General features: G+C 36.9%; 1 protein-coding gene and 1 long non-coding RNA gene across 3 annotated transcripts in view; both read right to left on the bottom strand.

Annotated features, from left to right (window-relative positions):
* Positions 1-16,618, bottom strand: part of SMURF2 (SMAD specific E3 ubiquitin protein ligase 2) — a 95,787-nt gene that overhangs the window by 55,789 nt on the left and 23,380 nt on the right. The gene's annotated exons all lie outside the window — the stretch shown is intronic.
* Positions 4,583-16,618, bottom strand: part of LOC111744877 — an 18,666-nt gene continuing 6,630 nt past the window's right edge. The window contains exon 3 of the long non-coding RNA XR_002782370.1: positions 4,583-15,600. This is a non-coding gene — a long non-coding RNA (uncharacterized LOC111744877). The remainder of the gene's footprint in view (positions 15,601-16,618) is intronic.

Here is a 16,618-nt window from a genome sequence, read left to right as displayed (position 1 = left end):
TTATGTTTTACCATGCACAGAAAAGGAAACTAGTCGAGAGTTGTGGCCTCCTCCAAACTGTCACCCAGTAATGACCACTTAGAGTGAAGGCTCCATCCGCTTTTCCTGTAAGATTCCTCACTCAGCTATCAATGATCCCAGCCTTCTTTCTCGTTGACCTGAGACTGAAAATCTCATCCTCTCTGTTCCTCCTAATGATCCCAGGATTTTTCTGCCTTTGCCTTTATTCAAAATATCCCTCCCACCTCAAGTGCTATTATTCTAACCACTGACCCTCAAAATCACATCCATTTATCAAATTTCAACTCCATGTGAAAACTTTTCTGATTCTCCTCCTTTCCCACAATCTAATTTTGATGACTCCCTTCCTGTGAACTTCCAACAATACTTTGACTCGTTTTATATATTTCTTCTCACTTTGCTTGTATTAAAGTTATTTACATGATGCCTTGCCCTTCCCTCTATGTCCTATTAAGCTATAAATTTCTTAGAGACAAAGTTGTGACTTTTTCTCTCTCCTATTATTATAATATCTTAAATATAACATGCACCCAAATACTTGCTCAATCAAGAAAATCCTCAGAAAACCACTAACAAGGTATAAGGAAGAGCAAACTAAAAGGTAAAGCAAAACTCACTCTTTGCTTCCTTTAACCTAGTAAGTCTTTTCCTTCAAATGAAGATTGCTTCCTCAACTATTTGTAAGCACTGTGCTGACGCCAGGGCCCAACTACCTATCGGAGTCCTTTCCTAAAAACATTTCATTGTGCCTTCTCTCTTGTATACAATAAAAAGGTATGCTGTCACATAATGTTCTCCAGCTATAGTGACCTTATTTCTGCAACAATGTAAACAAGAATAAGTTCCCAGGTCTTCTGTAACCTTCCAAACTCTAAAAACTAGAGTCATTCAAAAACCTGATGATCTATTCTTACACAGCAAAGTGCCAAAGATATTTAGTTTCCCAAATAGACTCCATTTGTAAACACAGGCCGCCTAGTACAAATAGGAACGAAGACTGCGACTATAAAACGTTTTAATGTACAGTAATAAAATACTTCTTTGTAACTTTATACTTTTGAAATATTTCCTGGGTTGACGGGAATTACTAAATTTAATAATTTTTTTATTTTAGAATAACTTTAGATTTACAGAAAAGTTACGAAGATAGTACAGTGTTCCTTCCCATACACCCCACACCCATTTATCCTACTAACACCTTATATTAATATGGTGGTACATTTGTCACAGTTTAATGAGCTACTATTGACACATTATTACTAACTAAAGTTCATATTTTATTCAGATTTCTTTAGTTTTCACATCTTTTATCTGTTCCAAGATCCCACTGAGGATATCATATTACATTAAGTCATCATGTTTCCTTAGGCTCCTCTTGGCTGTGACGGTTTTTCAAACTTTGTTATAGTTTCTCAGACTTGTTATTCATGACCTTGACAGTTTTTAGGAATACTGGTCAGGTATTATGCAGAATGTCTCTCAATCGAATTTGTCTGATTTCTCATGACTACTCTGGGTTTAAGGGTTGTCGGGAGAAAGGCCACAAAGGTAAAGGTATCATTCTCATAACATCGTATCAAAGGTATATAGTATCAACATCACTCACCACCATTGATATTAACCTTGACCTGGCTAAAGTTATTTGTACGGTTTTTCCACTGTAATGTTACTATTTTATCCTCTTTTTCATATCGTACTCTTTGAAAAGAAGTCACTATGTGCAGCCTACACATAAGAACTAGGAATTTATTCTCCCCCTCCTTAACAACAGAATGTCTACATAAATTATTTGGAATTCTACATAAGAGATTTGTCTGCTCTCCTCCATTTATCTACTCATTCAATCATTTGTTTATATCAGTATGGACTCGTTTATTTTATACGTTGGTTTATAATCCACTACTACTTCATTTTGTTGCTTAAATTGCTGGAACACCAGCTTTGGTATTGGGGGGCTGATGATTCAGCTGGTTCCTGTGTTCCTCTGACGTACCCACATCATTGGGAAGAGAGGAGGCCAGATCTATATTTTCTGACACTAGGAAATACTCTAGGCTTATCTTGTATGTTCCCTGCCCCAGCCCTAAAATCAGTCATTTCTCCAAGGAGCCCTGGGAATTACCAAATTTAAACATCTATAAAGACCCACATTTTTCAAACATAAACAGCTAAGCCAATTAACTCTTCACTCCTGGGGTCTTTTCTCAACTAGAATATTAAACTCCATGAGGTCAAGAACTTAATTTTTATCTCCACTGCATCCTTGGAGCCTAGAAAACTGGGCACAGAGTACACAATTCGATAATTACTATAGATACTGAAGTCTCAGAAATTCTGAAGCTCTGTAAAAGGGCTTAGGATTGAGTCACAACATAACTGGCCATTCCAATGGAATCTGCCTAGATTTGTCATGTTTAGACTCCTGTTCTAACATCACTATGTCTAATTCACTGCATTGTTTTACAGTAAACAAAAGGCTTCCTTTTTCCACTGCTCCTCCCTCTTATTCCACTGCAAGCCAAAAGTTTAAGTACTCTCCAGTAAAATTTCCAGTGCAAGGGACTAATCCATCACATTTCTCAGATTTTTTTCTATAATGGCATGTTGCCATTTACATCATCCTGTCCAAGTTCTATTCAAATGACCGTTTTAACTCGCTATCTAGAGTTTAAATGAAAGGCATAATGCCAAATCCTTATCAATATCAGCAGCAGAAGAAAAATTACTGACAATGAAAGTGCCAAAAATCTACTGATACCTGTTCATACATAACACTCCCCTCAAGCACCCAGTTAGTATGTATGTAAAATAAAGCATCTGAAATCTACCAATATCTTTTTTTATAAGTCTGTGATACCTAGAAAGGAAAGCGACACGCTAAACACATACTGTCTTATGTGTACAGGGTTTGACTACAGTTCAAAGACAGGTTTCCACAGCCTACCAAATACATGCAAAAATCAGCCAAGATTATAATGGGATGGTTTTACTGAACAACTATATACCTATAATATAATTACAATATTCGCTAAATAATTTGTGATGGCTTGTTTCAGAGAAAGTTACTGTAAGGAAAAAGAAAGCAACTCACTACTGACCAAAAGGCAAGTCAAGCAGTACTACTTTCACCCTAACAGGACATCAGAGTGCTATGAATTATACTAACTTGATAAAATCTAATCTACAGCTACCACATAAACCACAGAAGATAAGTATTAGAGGTTATATTTGTGGTGTGTGATCCTGACCCACTAGCCACAGCTGACTGGATGGTGAGCAGCCACCAGGCCCGATGAGCCAGTCAGATCCTCTCTCCTGTGAAACTAGCGAGTCAGAACCACCATAAAGAAAGCACAGCACTGAGAAACAGGAGGGTTCTAAATGGCCCTAGGGGGCCACTGGGAATGACTGTCCTGAGGTTTTCCATCTCTTGGGTCCTATCTCACCAAGGCGGCATTTTTCCCTCTGGGTGCCAAAACTGCAGCCTCCCAATAACGTCTCTTTTTGCTTATGTTCATCTAAGTGGGTTGTTTTCCTGTTACCTGCAACCAAAAATGTCTTCATTAAGATAAAGGTAATCCACAATGCTTACCAAAACACTGTCACAGACCGCAAGGCACTTAACCCAAAGTGTAAATATGTTAAAAGTCATTAACATTTTACAAATCGAAATGTTTTCAAATGTCAGTTATAGTCTTAAATATCAACAAAAACCGTATTTGTGTTCAAAAAACTGCTTTGCAGACAAGAACATATATCTCTGCTCTATAATCATATAAGCCAATTAACATTAGTGTAGATTAGTACAGATTATGGGCCAACATATACATAGAACTAGTATTTGTTAGATTATATCTACTCTATCATTTTAAAGTCACGGTTGTCAAATTTTAGCATGTATCACATCACCTGGAGTGCTTGTTAAAATACAATGTGTGTGGGGGGGTACCTTCAGAGTTTCTATTTTAGTAGGTCTGGAGTAGGGTCCCAGGACTAAGTTTCCAGGTAATGCTGATATTGCTGGTCTCTGCACAATACTTTGAGAACCACAGCCATAAATGGTTCCTAAATTTGGGAGGTATAAGATGGTGGTGGTAAGGGCCACTTTGAAAATCTGATGAAAACTATGTACTTACACACACACACACACACACACACACACACACACACACTTAAAGGGTTTATGGAAACTCAGAAGCTCATCTATACTCTCTTCCAAATGACTTAGGTTAAGGACTTCACTAAAATAATAACATAGGGTCTTACATATCTGTGTTTTTCAAGTAGACTCTGGAACTTTTACCTAAAGTTTATTTCATTCATCTTGGTTTTTTAGAGCACAGGTTTTTGGTTTTTGTTTTTGTTTTTCATTCAAATTACTAATTAACATAAAGAAGATTGTTTTAAAAAGTAAACTGAAAACAATTTCATCTTGACATTAAAAAAAGACAAAATATCTACAAAATAGATAAATCTGTATCTAGATTTAATTAAACAGAAAAGAAAGACATTTAGGAATAACTGAATTATCACATGAAAGACTTATCTGTATTCCCTTAAAAACAAAACAAAACTCTAGAGCTAACGTACAAATTCTTTTCTATGAAGGGCTATTCCAAAAAAGCAAATTCTCCACTGAAATCTACACATAAAATCTACCATATCTGGACAAAGCTTGAGAAATTCATTCTCTGAAAGCTCTCTGAGCCGCTGGAAAAATCTAGACACATAAGCACTTTTATGTAAGGTGTAATATTCAGATCATTTATTCTGCAAGGGCAGAATATTTAGGACTTTTGTTTCAAAAGGCTACATTAGGTCTTTGTACCCTCAAGAACATCTATCATAATAACTAAAATGTGACAGGCACTGTAATAAAAATCTATAAAAAATGAAAAGCCATACTGTTTCATTCTTTGTAGTTCATAACCCTTTATTTCCACACGTGGAAAATCCCAGATAATGTTGTTTTATTTTTAGTAAGGTGTTCTTTTATAGAAATTATGACAAGTTATTTTAAGGTATATAACACTGAGATAGTTGAAAGATGGGTATGCTATAGACTGAATGTCCGCGTCTCTCCAAAATTCAAATGTTGAAATCTCATCTCCAGTATGATGATATTTGGAGGTGGGGCCCTCGGAGGTGATTTGGTGCTCTCTGGGTACTCATCTTGAACTGACCAAGCCACACAGAGAGCCCCAGCTAAGGTCCCAGCCAACAGCCAGCTGAACTGACAGAAATATTAGCAAATAAACCTTCAAATAATGTAGGAACCAGCCTTTGAGCTGATGCTGAGTGTAACAGAGACAAGATGACTCTGTAGCGTCTCAGGCAAAATAAAAGTCGTGGTTTCAAGTCATTAAGTTTTGGGGCGGTTTACTGAACATCAGCTGTTATTTAGAACACCATTAGATACATTAATAGCAGCATAAGACTCATTAAAGCTGCCATTTTTCTCTACCAGACTATTTTTCAAAATATAGCTACAGAACCACATCCAGACCTTTCTCTCTCCTAACACCTGCACCCTCATATCCAAACAACTATTAAATTCTGATAAACTCTGACCTCGCCATCTAGCCTGAGGATGCCAATGCAGAAACTGGGTGACATAAACTTAACTCAAACATATTACACACAAAATAGAGGCAGGCAGACATCATAATATACCATATAAATATTACAGACTATCTTCAGCCAGTCTAGTGCTTACCAACTAACCAACCCAGATATCAGCAGCCAATCAACAACACTCAAATTTTTGGCTCTTCTAACCTGAAACAAAGACAATTAATGGTATTTTGGCTTTAAAGGACTTACCCCATTTCTCCTGCCCAGAACCTCACCCCTGAGAGCCTGCTTGTACTCTGGGCTGGGTCAGGTTCCATGCTTAGCAATAAAACTTTTTCACTTCATGCACAATCTTTGCTGTCTAATAGTCACATTATGCCTTCTTTAATAGTATGGAGGCCCCACAGAGATCATGTGATTGAGCCACCCAGTAAAGCTGACAGACCACCAACACTTAAGAATCTACTGAGCCCTGGATTTAGCAGGTTTTTGGCACCTTCTGACGGTTATTCAGCTGATTTCAGCTCTGAGTTCTGTTCAGTCTCACAAGTTTCTGTTTATTCTGGCTCAGAGCCATCTGGTTTCTCATGGTAGACATGGAGAGGAAATTTGGTCTCTTTCTTGAGTGACGAAGAGACAGGGGACCTAGTCTGCGTATGTTCTATTGATACTCCACCTATGCCTCATCTAAGAGATTCTGCAGGAAACTCATGGTTTAGACCAGATTCAAAGACTGCAGTACTGGACTACTGGGTCTCTCTGCCTAGGTACTCTGAATATACACTTGTCTACCAAGTGTATATTAAACAGAAAAGAAAGACATTTAGGAATAACTGAATTATCACATGATAATTGATGGAGTCTCCTTTTTGATATTCGTTGAAGGGGCTGTCAACTCAAAGAATCAAGTAGATGTATATTCATTATAGTCCAAGTTTACTACATGTCTAATAACGGTATAATTACACCAAAGATAGTTTAGAACTGCAGCAGCCACTTTGGAGAACTTATGATTTCAACAAGGGCGTACACTTTGGCAATGCCTTAGAACCAAAAGAGGAAAAACCCCCAAGGCAATACTCTATCTTCTTAAACTGGTATACCAAGATATCTACATGCCTCAATAACTCAAAATTAACTTCCTTGAAGGATTCCCGAGCAAAAGCTAAAGAAAGGGCAGCTTTTTCTTTCCTAACTCCCTATCTCCAAAGCTCAGCCTTTATCCCATCTTCCAGAATCCTAATGTTCTGACTCTTCTAATGAAGACCTCATACTTCTCTCATAACGTCTTTATCACCACGGGTTCCCCTAATATGTTCCTCCCTTAGATACCATGGTCCTATCTCCTTCCCCGCTGCTAAGCACCCACATAGTAAGGGACGATCACGCAATTTCCATTAAGGACTTATTCCGACTCTTCAAAAGAAGGTCATGCTGTTGTTTTTAAACTTTGGTCCCAGATGGAATCCCCAAGTTCACTGAGACCCAAAGGTTTTCTGAGGAACTTAGAATAGTTTTAGACACCTACACTCCTAGGCCTGCCAGAAATTCACAAGCTTATACAGACTACTGGTTCCAACAACAGAAGGTCAAAGATGGTTTGAAAAAACAGGTCAGGATACTAGTGAAGATCAGAGATCAAAAATCAGAAGAAATTTTAAAGAAAGCTGAAGATACAACAAAGTGTTTGCTTCTGGCCATCCCAGAAGCCTTTCTTACCAAAGTAGATTGAACCAAAATTCAAACTTGCAAGCAATATCATTCATAATCAGAAGACTTTGAAACGTTTAAAAAATATTTTGGTATACACCTACAGGCAGACCTCTACAAGGTCTTTTCAGCCCTTTAATGGATTAAAACCAGAAATAACTAGATTAGTGAAATGAATGTAAGTGGGTTGGCAAACAGATTAGACATATTATGACAGAATATTGTTGAAGAACTCTAAAAGAATGAAAGGGGCGGGGGAAGGCACACGTCCCTTCAAATTAAACAATTTACTCAAAGTCTAATATTCCTCCTCTGACAAATAAGGGAGAAGACTTTCCGGGGGGTGGGGGTGGAATGTTACTATCAGGACTAGAAAAGTTACTATACCTTAAAAACTAAGAAAGGAGTTCAACAAGCCAGGTTAGAAACAGAGCAACTGCATACCTCTGAGCATCTCAATAATGCCTTGTTATATTATATTCTCTGCTGTTACTAGACAAAATGAAATTAATTTTCTGTTCAAGAACAGGCCTAAAAATTCCTAGTGGGTACAGAGCCTTCTACCTTAAACTCCTTTCTAGTCTTCCTCATGGTACTAAGAGAATAACAGTAGTGGGTATCACCAATAACCTTTTTATCTTCCCAGTCTCCCAACTTTTACCAATTTCAGTAAGTCCATTAGAAAAGGAAGACATCTTTGTAAGTGTGACCTCTGCTATGACTAACTGACTAGGTTGAGGCCTGTTCTGCAGATATCATTGTCACATTAAATGCCCTACAAGAGGCATATATTTAGAGATTCCCAAATGAAAAATGTGCACAAAACCAAATTATAGCAGTGTTAGATGCCCGTGTTTTCTTGAGCATTCTGACCTTTCCTAACTCACTGTTATATCAGATACCTGTAATCTGGGCTAAGGATTTTACTGACATAGGCAGACTATATGATGCTGACTCTACTAAGGGTTCAAACTGATCCTTATAAAACCTGCCTCGGTTAGTCCAATATTTATTTAAACCTGAAGTGATTATCATGAATAAATCTCACAGCGGGTCTCTATTAGAACAGAGACTTATTGTCTTTTGTAATACTCCCCTATTGCTCCTTTAGAAACCTAATTAAAAAAAGACCAGATTTGTTCAAGTTCTCAGGATAATCAATACAACTGTGATCCTTAGACTCCCAGTAGCTCTTAATCAAACACCTATCTTCCATTCCTTCCATAAGAAATCTAACAGCACAGTTCACACAAGAGGCCTATTGCTTATCTTGCTAAGACACTTCTTCACTCACTCTATGGGTCCCACATGCTATGCAATTCTTGTTACTTCTAAGCAACGTTCAAACAATTTGTCAACTGAAATCCTTTTATTATTAAATTCTTTTTTGTTCACTTTGTGTATCACTCTTCGTCTTTGCTCAAAATTTAATTTTGCAACATTACTCTCTTCCGATGAAAAAGGACTACATAATTGTTTAGCAATAACTCAAAAATTAGTGTGCCCAGTTCTGATCGCCTTTTTGTAAACTCTGATTTAATATTGTTTGTGGAGTGACTTATCTTTAAAATAACAAAAACAACAAAAAAGACATTTTCTATGCAGGATATGCTTCCTGCAGACAGAAAAGAAGGTTCACTGCTTAATGAAATATGAGAATCCCTACCTTCCTGTCAAATGATCAAGAAATTCATTTCACTGAAGGAGTTAGCCAGAAACTCTGTACTATCCTTCTTTTAATAAAGAAACTCCACTGTTCATATTATCCCTAGAGATTTAGAAACCTTTTATGTTTCCCAGCCTAAAGTTTTGCCACTGGCATTAATGGCCGGCCACGCAGTTGTTCCCTCACGGAGACTTTCTCCCTATGAAATCATTACAATATGCCCAATGCAAAGGGGACCCAACGCCACTAAAAACTTATTCTGTATTCTCACACGTAAATCTAACTAAATACTGTCAGAGACTAACCTGATTTACTCAATATTATACCCAATAAGTGTAAGTTATACCTTTCTTCTCTGGGAAAAACATCACCTAAAGGGACCATTTCAGGTCTTCCTGTCAACAGCTACAACAGTCAAAGCTTCAAAGTACTGATGCATGGGTTTATGTGTCACAGTGAAAACAGCTACCAGTCCAGACCAGTGGATTTCCTGAGTAATTTTAAACTGAGTCTAATTAAAAGGACTCCAGAAGAGATGACTCCAAAAAACACACAACTTGCCCCCAAACCACAGATCAAGCTCATGACTACATACACAGACAGCTTCTGCACAAGATTTTGGAACAAAACAGATTTATGTGTTGTTTTAAAAACATGATTGTTATAGTATTCTCAACTGATGATTTAACTCACATACAAAGTGATCATTGTTTTCTCTTAGTATGGTGGAACTGAGCTGAATGATGTGCAGTTCCTAGTACACTTAAACCATATGTTTTCAGCTTAGCCTGTGCATTGGCAGCTAACTACACGCCATTCAAGACACATACACAGAACACTTCTGGCCAGTTCACTGTTTATCTGACCAACAAATCCATACGTCGCCAGCCTATCAACAACGCTCAGAGACTTTGCTTTCCTAATATAAGCCAGAGACATCTCAAGGTCTTTTGGCTTTAAAAGACCATCTTCATTTCTCCTTCTCAAAAGTGGTTCCCCAGAGCCCACCTAGACTCTGTGCCAGATCGAATTCCCTACTTGGCAGTAAAACTTCATTCAGTGCTTAATTTTTGGTCTCAGTCTTTGCTTTTCTCTTCAGTAACTATTTCTAGGGTTCTCCACACTATTAAATTCTATTTCATCTTTGCCTCTCCCCGTCAAGTTTAACAGCATCACCAATCCTCATAGTCATCACGGAAGCCTGGAAATTTATCCATCATCCATATACTTTCCATAGTAAATTTTCTAAAATAAAACTCAGACTATATCACTTATTTGCTCAAAATCCTTCAATGGCTTGCCAAAACACCTTAGAGTACATGGTACTTTATAATTTGGTCCCTGAACACCATCTTCTCCAGCCTAAACTCACTACACATTCACGAATACCTGTTATCCACTATACTCCTTCAACACAGAATGCTTTCTTCACTATTCTCCAGTTTATATACTTGGCTAAATCCTACTAATCTTTAAAAATTGAGCATAGTCATCATTTCCCAGCAAAAAGTGATTCCTAACACCAACTCAGACCTTGATCAACCTGGCCGAGTTTGCTTTTCCTTTCTTAGTCTTCTCATGGTACTGTGTTTACCTCTACCATGGCACTTACCAAAGCATACTGAAATACTACACTGTAAGCTACCTTAAAAACAAAGACAATATCTTAAATCTCTTTGCCTAGCACAGTGCCTGACACATCAAGTACTCAATAAAGATTTCTTTACTGAAAGAATGATGCTCTCATTATGTTGCACTGTCACTACTTTAAGAGTCTAATCTGTTTCTCTTTTCCCAGCTTTACTGAGATATAATTAACATATAACATTGTGTAAGTTTAAGGTGTACAACAGTGATGATTTGATACACATGTATACTGCAAAATGATTACCACAATAAGGTTAGTTAACTGAGGTCCGTTTCTTAAAGGGGAACAAAACCTTTGGTATGTTGATGGTCATCTTCGAAGTATATCTTTTATATTAAGCCATCCTTTTAGTCCCACAACAATCATATGAGATGGATATAATTTTACTGATGAGGAAATTGAGACTCACAGTCCCAAAACTACCACGTGGAAAAGGAAGATTTAAAATTCAAAATTTTCTCAGTTCGAAATCCATACTCTTTCCATTGTTTATTTATAGGTAAAATCTAGAGAGAACATAGCACCCCTCATCTATTGCAACTTTGTCCCACCCCAAAACATGATTACAAATTGTAAAGAGCATTTAAGAACCAATAAAGCCAGTTAGAGCAATTATCATTGCACTGGAATTAAAAGGACAACCAGACCAGGGTAAGCCATAAGTTTCTAAAGAGATGAAATTTCCAGAGGAACCAACTTATGTCCTGGGCAGAATCTTGAAGACTTTTTAGTAACACTGAAGTAGAAAGCCTAGAGAGAACAACAGATTAAATTAATTTTAAGCAAAGTGGCTGAGATGAACAGCAGATTAATAGAATTTTAAAAACAATATATCAAAAGGAAACAGAAAGCAAACATAAAAACAAAACTAAGAGAAGAAAGGCCAGGAAAAACAATCATGATAACAAACAGGTAAACTAACTATCCAGAAGCAAAGAAAGCCTGTTCAGAAATCCCTACAACAGCCTAGGAATACCCACCCATCAAGGAAGGCGGCCTTGAGACAAGAATTTTGACCTAAAGTCTACAGGAAATTAATTTGGTGACCTCACTGCAAGAAAAGTACTTATCCAGAAACCTAGGCTGCTGGTAGAGAAAGTAAAGACTTAGGCCCAAGGGAAGATGTAGAAAAAACTTATAATAAAGACAATAACCCTAAGAGTTAGTTAGGTTTAGATGAATGACCTGAGAAATCACAAAAGGTACCTGAAAGGAGCTATTTAATAATTTAAACAAGTGTCAGCTGAGAGACATGAAACTACTTGTATTTCAATTATATAATAGTTTGAACCCAGAAATGTTCTCACAATAGGAAGACTGGCTATAAACCTGACCTCAGTAAACAGCATGCTTTTACAAAAGGAGACAATGAATAAGGAAAAGACTAGCCACTTGAGGTGACTGGAGGGAAGAATCGTGAATCGTCCACTTTTGCCCCTACGTGGTGATATAAAGTTAATGCAGATTAAGTGGTTAGCAAAAATCTCAGAAGATTGTTTGTTTGCTTGTTTGTTTATCAGAGGCTTCCAAAGTCTTCATGCCTGAATCAAATAGAAAACCACTTTTTTGAGAGACGATCAATTGCGAATTGCTAAAATATATGATCCCATTCAGTGTAAATGCCACAAAAGAAAGGTGTTATTTGGCAAGCAAGCAGAGCTCATCTGTCCAAATACAAGAGAATCAATTCCTGCCGCCACACCCAAACTGGTGCAACAGGTTGGTGTAAGCAGGAAGGCAGAACTGTCTGTCAACAGTCAGACCTAAAAATTCCTAAACGTTCTAGGATAATCATCAGGGGAGAAAGACAAATTCAGTACAAATGAGTGTTTTAAACAGTTCTTAGAAAATTATAAGAATTACCCTGAGTATCCTTAGATGAACTGATAATGATAAGAACAAGTTGCTTTTCCAAGCTCCTTGAAAGCTCCAGGTAAGAGCTTTTCTTGGATGACTGGGGAGAATTTAAAACATCCCCTGAGGCCCCACTTTCAGCAGCACTTACGTAGCTCTAGGATATCCTTAAAAAGCAACTACTGGTCAAATGAAGTACACGTGAGGTGAAGAAAGTTAAGACAGAAAAATCTCTTCGTTTTATCCATTAGGGAACCAGTATCCTCACCGAAAGCAGTTGTGGAAGAGTCGTGAGCAAAGGCTAGACTAGCACGTAAATGAAAGGTAGAAATTTTTGGATAGAAATGAGAGCAGACTGCCTTCTTCTAAAAGTCAGACTTGAAAAGAATAAATGAGGAGTTAAAGGAAATGGGCTAAAGGAGGACTTTTTAACATGAGAGGCACATGTGGATATTTAAATTCTGAGAGAAGTAGAAAGGGTTCTTGATAGGGAAAAGTTCCAGATGCCAAAAGGAAAATTAACTGGCCTTGACTGATGAGGAACACACCTTGACAGGACTTCAATAACCCACCCAAGATCCTATGACCTACTCTTTCATGACACAAAATGCACTTAACCAATGCCTTAAAAAAAAAAACCAGAAATGTGACAAGATCCTAAATTCTACTTTTGAACTCATTTTCACACCCTCTTTATTGGGTGTAAAAGTATTTAGACAATAATAACCAATATTCATTGAATGTTTACTACTTCCCCCGCACTGTACTAAGCACTTTATATGGTTAGCTCATTAAACTCTCTGGATTAGTATTATCCCCATCTACAAAGGGAAATTAAAGTTTAGAGAAGATCAATATACCTAGGGCAGTTGCACTTACTATCATATACTGCTTCTCATCATCTGTTAACCACTCATCATTCCAGTGTTCTTCTAAGTCTCTTTTTTAAACAAAGGAAAAGGCAACAATTTAAACCTTCACAAGTTTTGACTTGATTAAGTTTTAGCACATTAATCATAATTTCTCCATTAGCTCAGACGTCTGAAGGTAGAATGGCCAAAGCGTCCTGTGTAATCAACACCACATGGTTAATAGCTCACCATGCCCCAACCCACTCCCAGCGTCGGTTCTCCCAGGGAACGTTTGCCAATTAAACAGAATGAATCTCCAATTGACTTACAGTCAGTCAGCTGTCGAAAGAGACATGGGCAGAGAAAAACCAAATTTCTCTTAATTCAAAACACTCACTATTTGACCTAAAACCTGCTTCTAAAGGAAGTTATAAACACTTCTGTCTCCCCCTCTTTTTTTTAGCTGGAGGGAAGTGAGACAAAAAGGAACTGCTTAGGGAAAGGAAAAAAACCTGTTCAAAGGCCTCCAGACCTCTCTATCAAGAGATCTACACAGTTTAGGAAGACACTATAACACAAAGCTTAGAGAAGAGAGTAAAACACATCTGTATTCAAATCCTAGCTCCTACATACTTACTACGCTTGGACAAATTATTTAACCTAAGATCAGTGTTTTCTGATGATGGATGATATGATGGTAATATTTGTACTCACTTGCTTCACAGAATTACTTTGAGAATTAAATGAGATGATTTAGGTAAAGAATTTCTTCATACTTGGCAAACAGAGGTACATGGTATTTACTATTATAATAAAAAAGCGAAATTCCTAATGACAGATTCCTCCATACCCAGGGTATCGGGAATTGATCAAGATCCCTTAAAATCAGGTAGAGGAATAAAAACTTCAAAGAGAAAGTAGAGTATAAAACAGAAGCAGAGGCAAGAAACTCTCTTTCCACTGACCCCTCCATACCCACCTCAGTATCCGTCTATCCCAGGTGAAATGCTTGCATTAGCTGGGTAAAATAAAACAGCCATTTACATAAACCCTTACCATATATTTACAACGCAAGAATAACCATTATGCATGTCATATTCACTATATTGCAAACTTAAATTCCAAAACTCAACTGCCTTCATTGGTTTGTTGTTCATATAACATGAATGATTTCACTACTTCAATTAATTAGAGGCGTCGTGGGCATCAGCAAAATTCTGGTCTCTACAAATCTGAAGCTTTAATAATATGCTTTAAACTCTGTAAACTCTCAATACTATGTTATTTAGAGTTACCTTAAGAACATAGGCAACTACCAAGAAATTACCCAAAAAAGGCTGTGAAGAATTTTGTACTCTCCATACAAAGATACTATAAAAACAGAAAACACAAATAAAACACTTCAGCCAATGAAAACTGAATCCTTGAAAAACAAATTTGATGGGGGGAAGAAAACCTACAAGTTGAATTAAGTACGCTCAAAGAAGAGATTGGAGATGCACAAAATCTAAGAACAGAAAGGGGGAAGGGGAAGGAAGAGAGAAGAGGGGGAAAAGAATGAGGAGGAAAAAGACCATAACTGATCAAACCCAGGGGAGAAAATGAAGATAAAACCATCACAGAAATGAAAACTAAAAACTAAATTACAAGGCATCCATGGGAGAATAGAATCAAATGAAAATCTAATAAGTGACCCTTATTAGAAAAGCAGGAAGACAACCAAGAGAATGAAAGTGAGATAAAGAAAAAGGGCAGAGAGGCTGATATAGAAGGGAGACAAAGAAAGCCAATATACATATAGTTGGGAGTCTCTAAGGAAGAAAAACAAAATAAAAAAGTTTTAGAATATTTAAAATGTAATCCAGAAATTTAAAAAATTTACATATTAAAAGGGCCCATCTTATACATGGGAAAACTGACTCAAAACAGCAAACCCTGAGACACATCCTAGTGTCTTTGTCTTCAAAGTCTAGTAAAACTAGACTTTGAAGACAAAGAAAGAAATCCCCAGGGCTTCCAGGCAAGATTGAATTACTCATAAGAAAACAGGCCCGTATCAAACTTCCCAAGAGCACCACACACAGCAAGGCAACTGTGGAGAAACATTTTCAAGAAATTCGAGGAAAGAAATTACAAAACGATCTTTCAAGTACCAAGGCTATTAAAAAACAGTTGTTTTCAAATGTGTAAGAACTCAAGAAATAGTCTACCTTCTTGAAGAGTCTTAGAGTCTGCGGCAGGATGAGCCCCATCCAAGCAAGAAATAACTGAGGCAACTGAAGTAAAAGAACTGGTGGTGAGCATTTATTATTTTTATTCATAAAGAATTACAAAAAAGTCAGAGGCAGAGACATGGGTAAAAGAATAGTATACAAATATTATATGTTCTGACAGATTTTATATATGATACCCCAATAAAAGAAAATATTAAGCACGCATACACAGAACGTCACAGTAACTGACCACATATTATGATACACAGACACACTGCAAAAAAATTAGAAAGTTTCATAAAGTAGAACTATTCCAAATACTCTGATCACAATTAAATGCAATCAATGAAATAAAATTAAATCCCTTGTTTTTGACTAGAATGTTTCACTCACCATCATCAAAATATTGTTCCTATGTTAATTTATGAATTTAATGAAATCCCAATAAAAATATTACAATATTTTCCTGGAGCTGAAAGAACTGATACCTAGCACATATGAAACTATCACTAAAATGCTAGGAAAACACAAAAAAAGAAACACTATGTGGGAAGGGAAGACCTAGCCCTACCAGATTCAGAAACAAATTACAAAGCCTCTATAATTAAAACCACTAACACATAAATAGATGTACATTTATAGACAGACTGATAGAACAAAAAGTCCAAAAACCGACCTAATTACTTCACTATGGCCTACAATATACATGATGTACATCCCTTCATACTACATATACGAATGAAACAGTTGTTTACATAATTTTTATCACCACAAGTATCAACTGATCTACAGACCAGGGGAGAGACTGCTTCATTCATCTCTCCATCCATCTATACAGCTGCAATACCACATCAGGGCCTTATTTTGACAGAACAGACAGCAGAATCAATGCATGAATATCCACAAGAAATGAGAATAATTTATCTCAGAATCAACTGAGAAATAACTGCAATATCACTGATTTCTGGTGAATACTGATGTGCAAAAACTTTGTCAAGGAAATGTGATGACATTCTAAAGTAACTCAGAAATGATTTGCAGCTTGGTCTGTTTAAAAATGACCATCCTGAACACCACAAGA

The sequence above is a fragment of the Pteropus vampyrus genome, unplaced genomic scaffold (assembly GCF_000151845.1).
Source record: "Pteropus vampyrus isolate Shadow unplaced genomic scaffold, Pvam_2.0 Scaffold143, whole genome shotgun sequence".
In the NCBI taxonomy this organism is placed as follows: Eukaryota; Metazoa; Chordata; class Mammalia; order Chiroptera; family Pteropodidae; genus Pteropus; species Pteropus vampyrus.
Note: the sequence above shows the minus strand (reverse complement) of the source record. Positions and strands in the feature narration are given on the sequence as shown.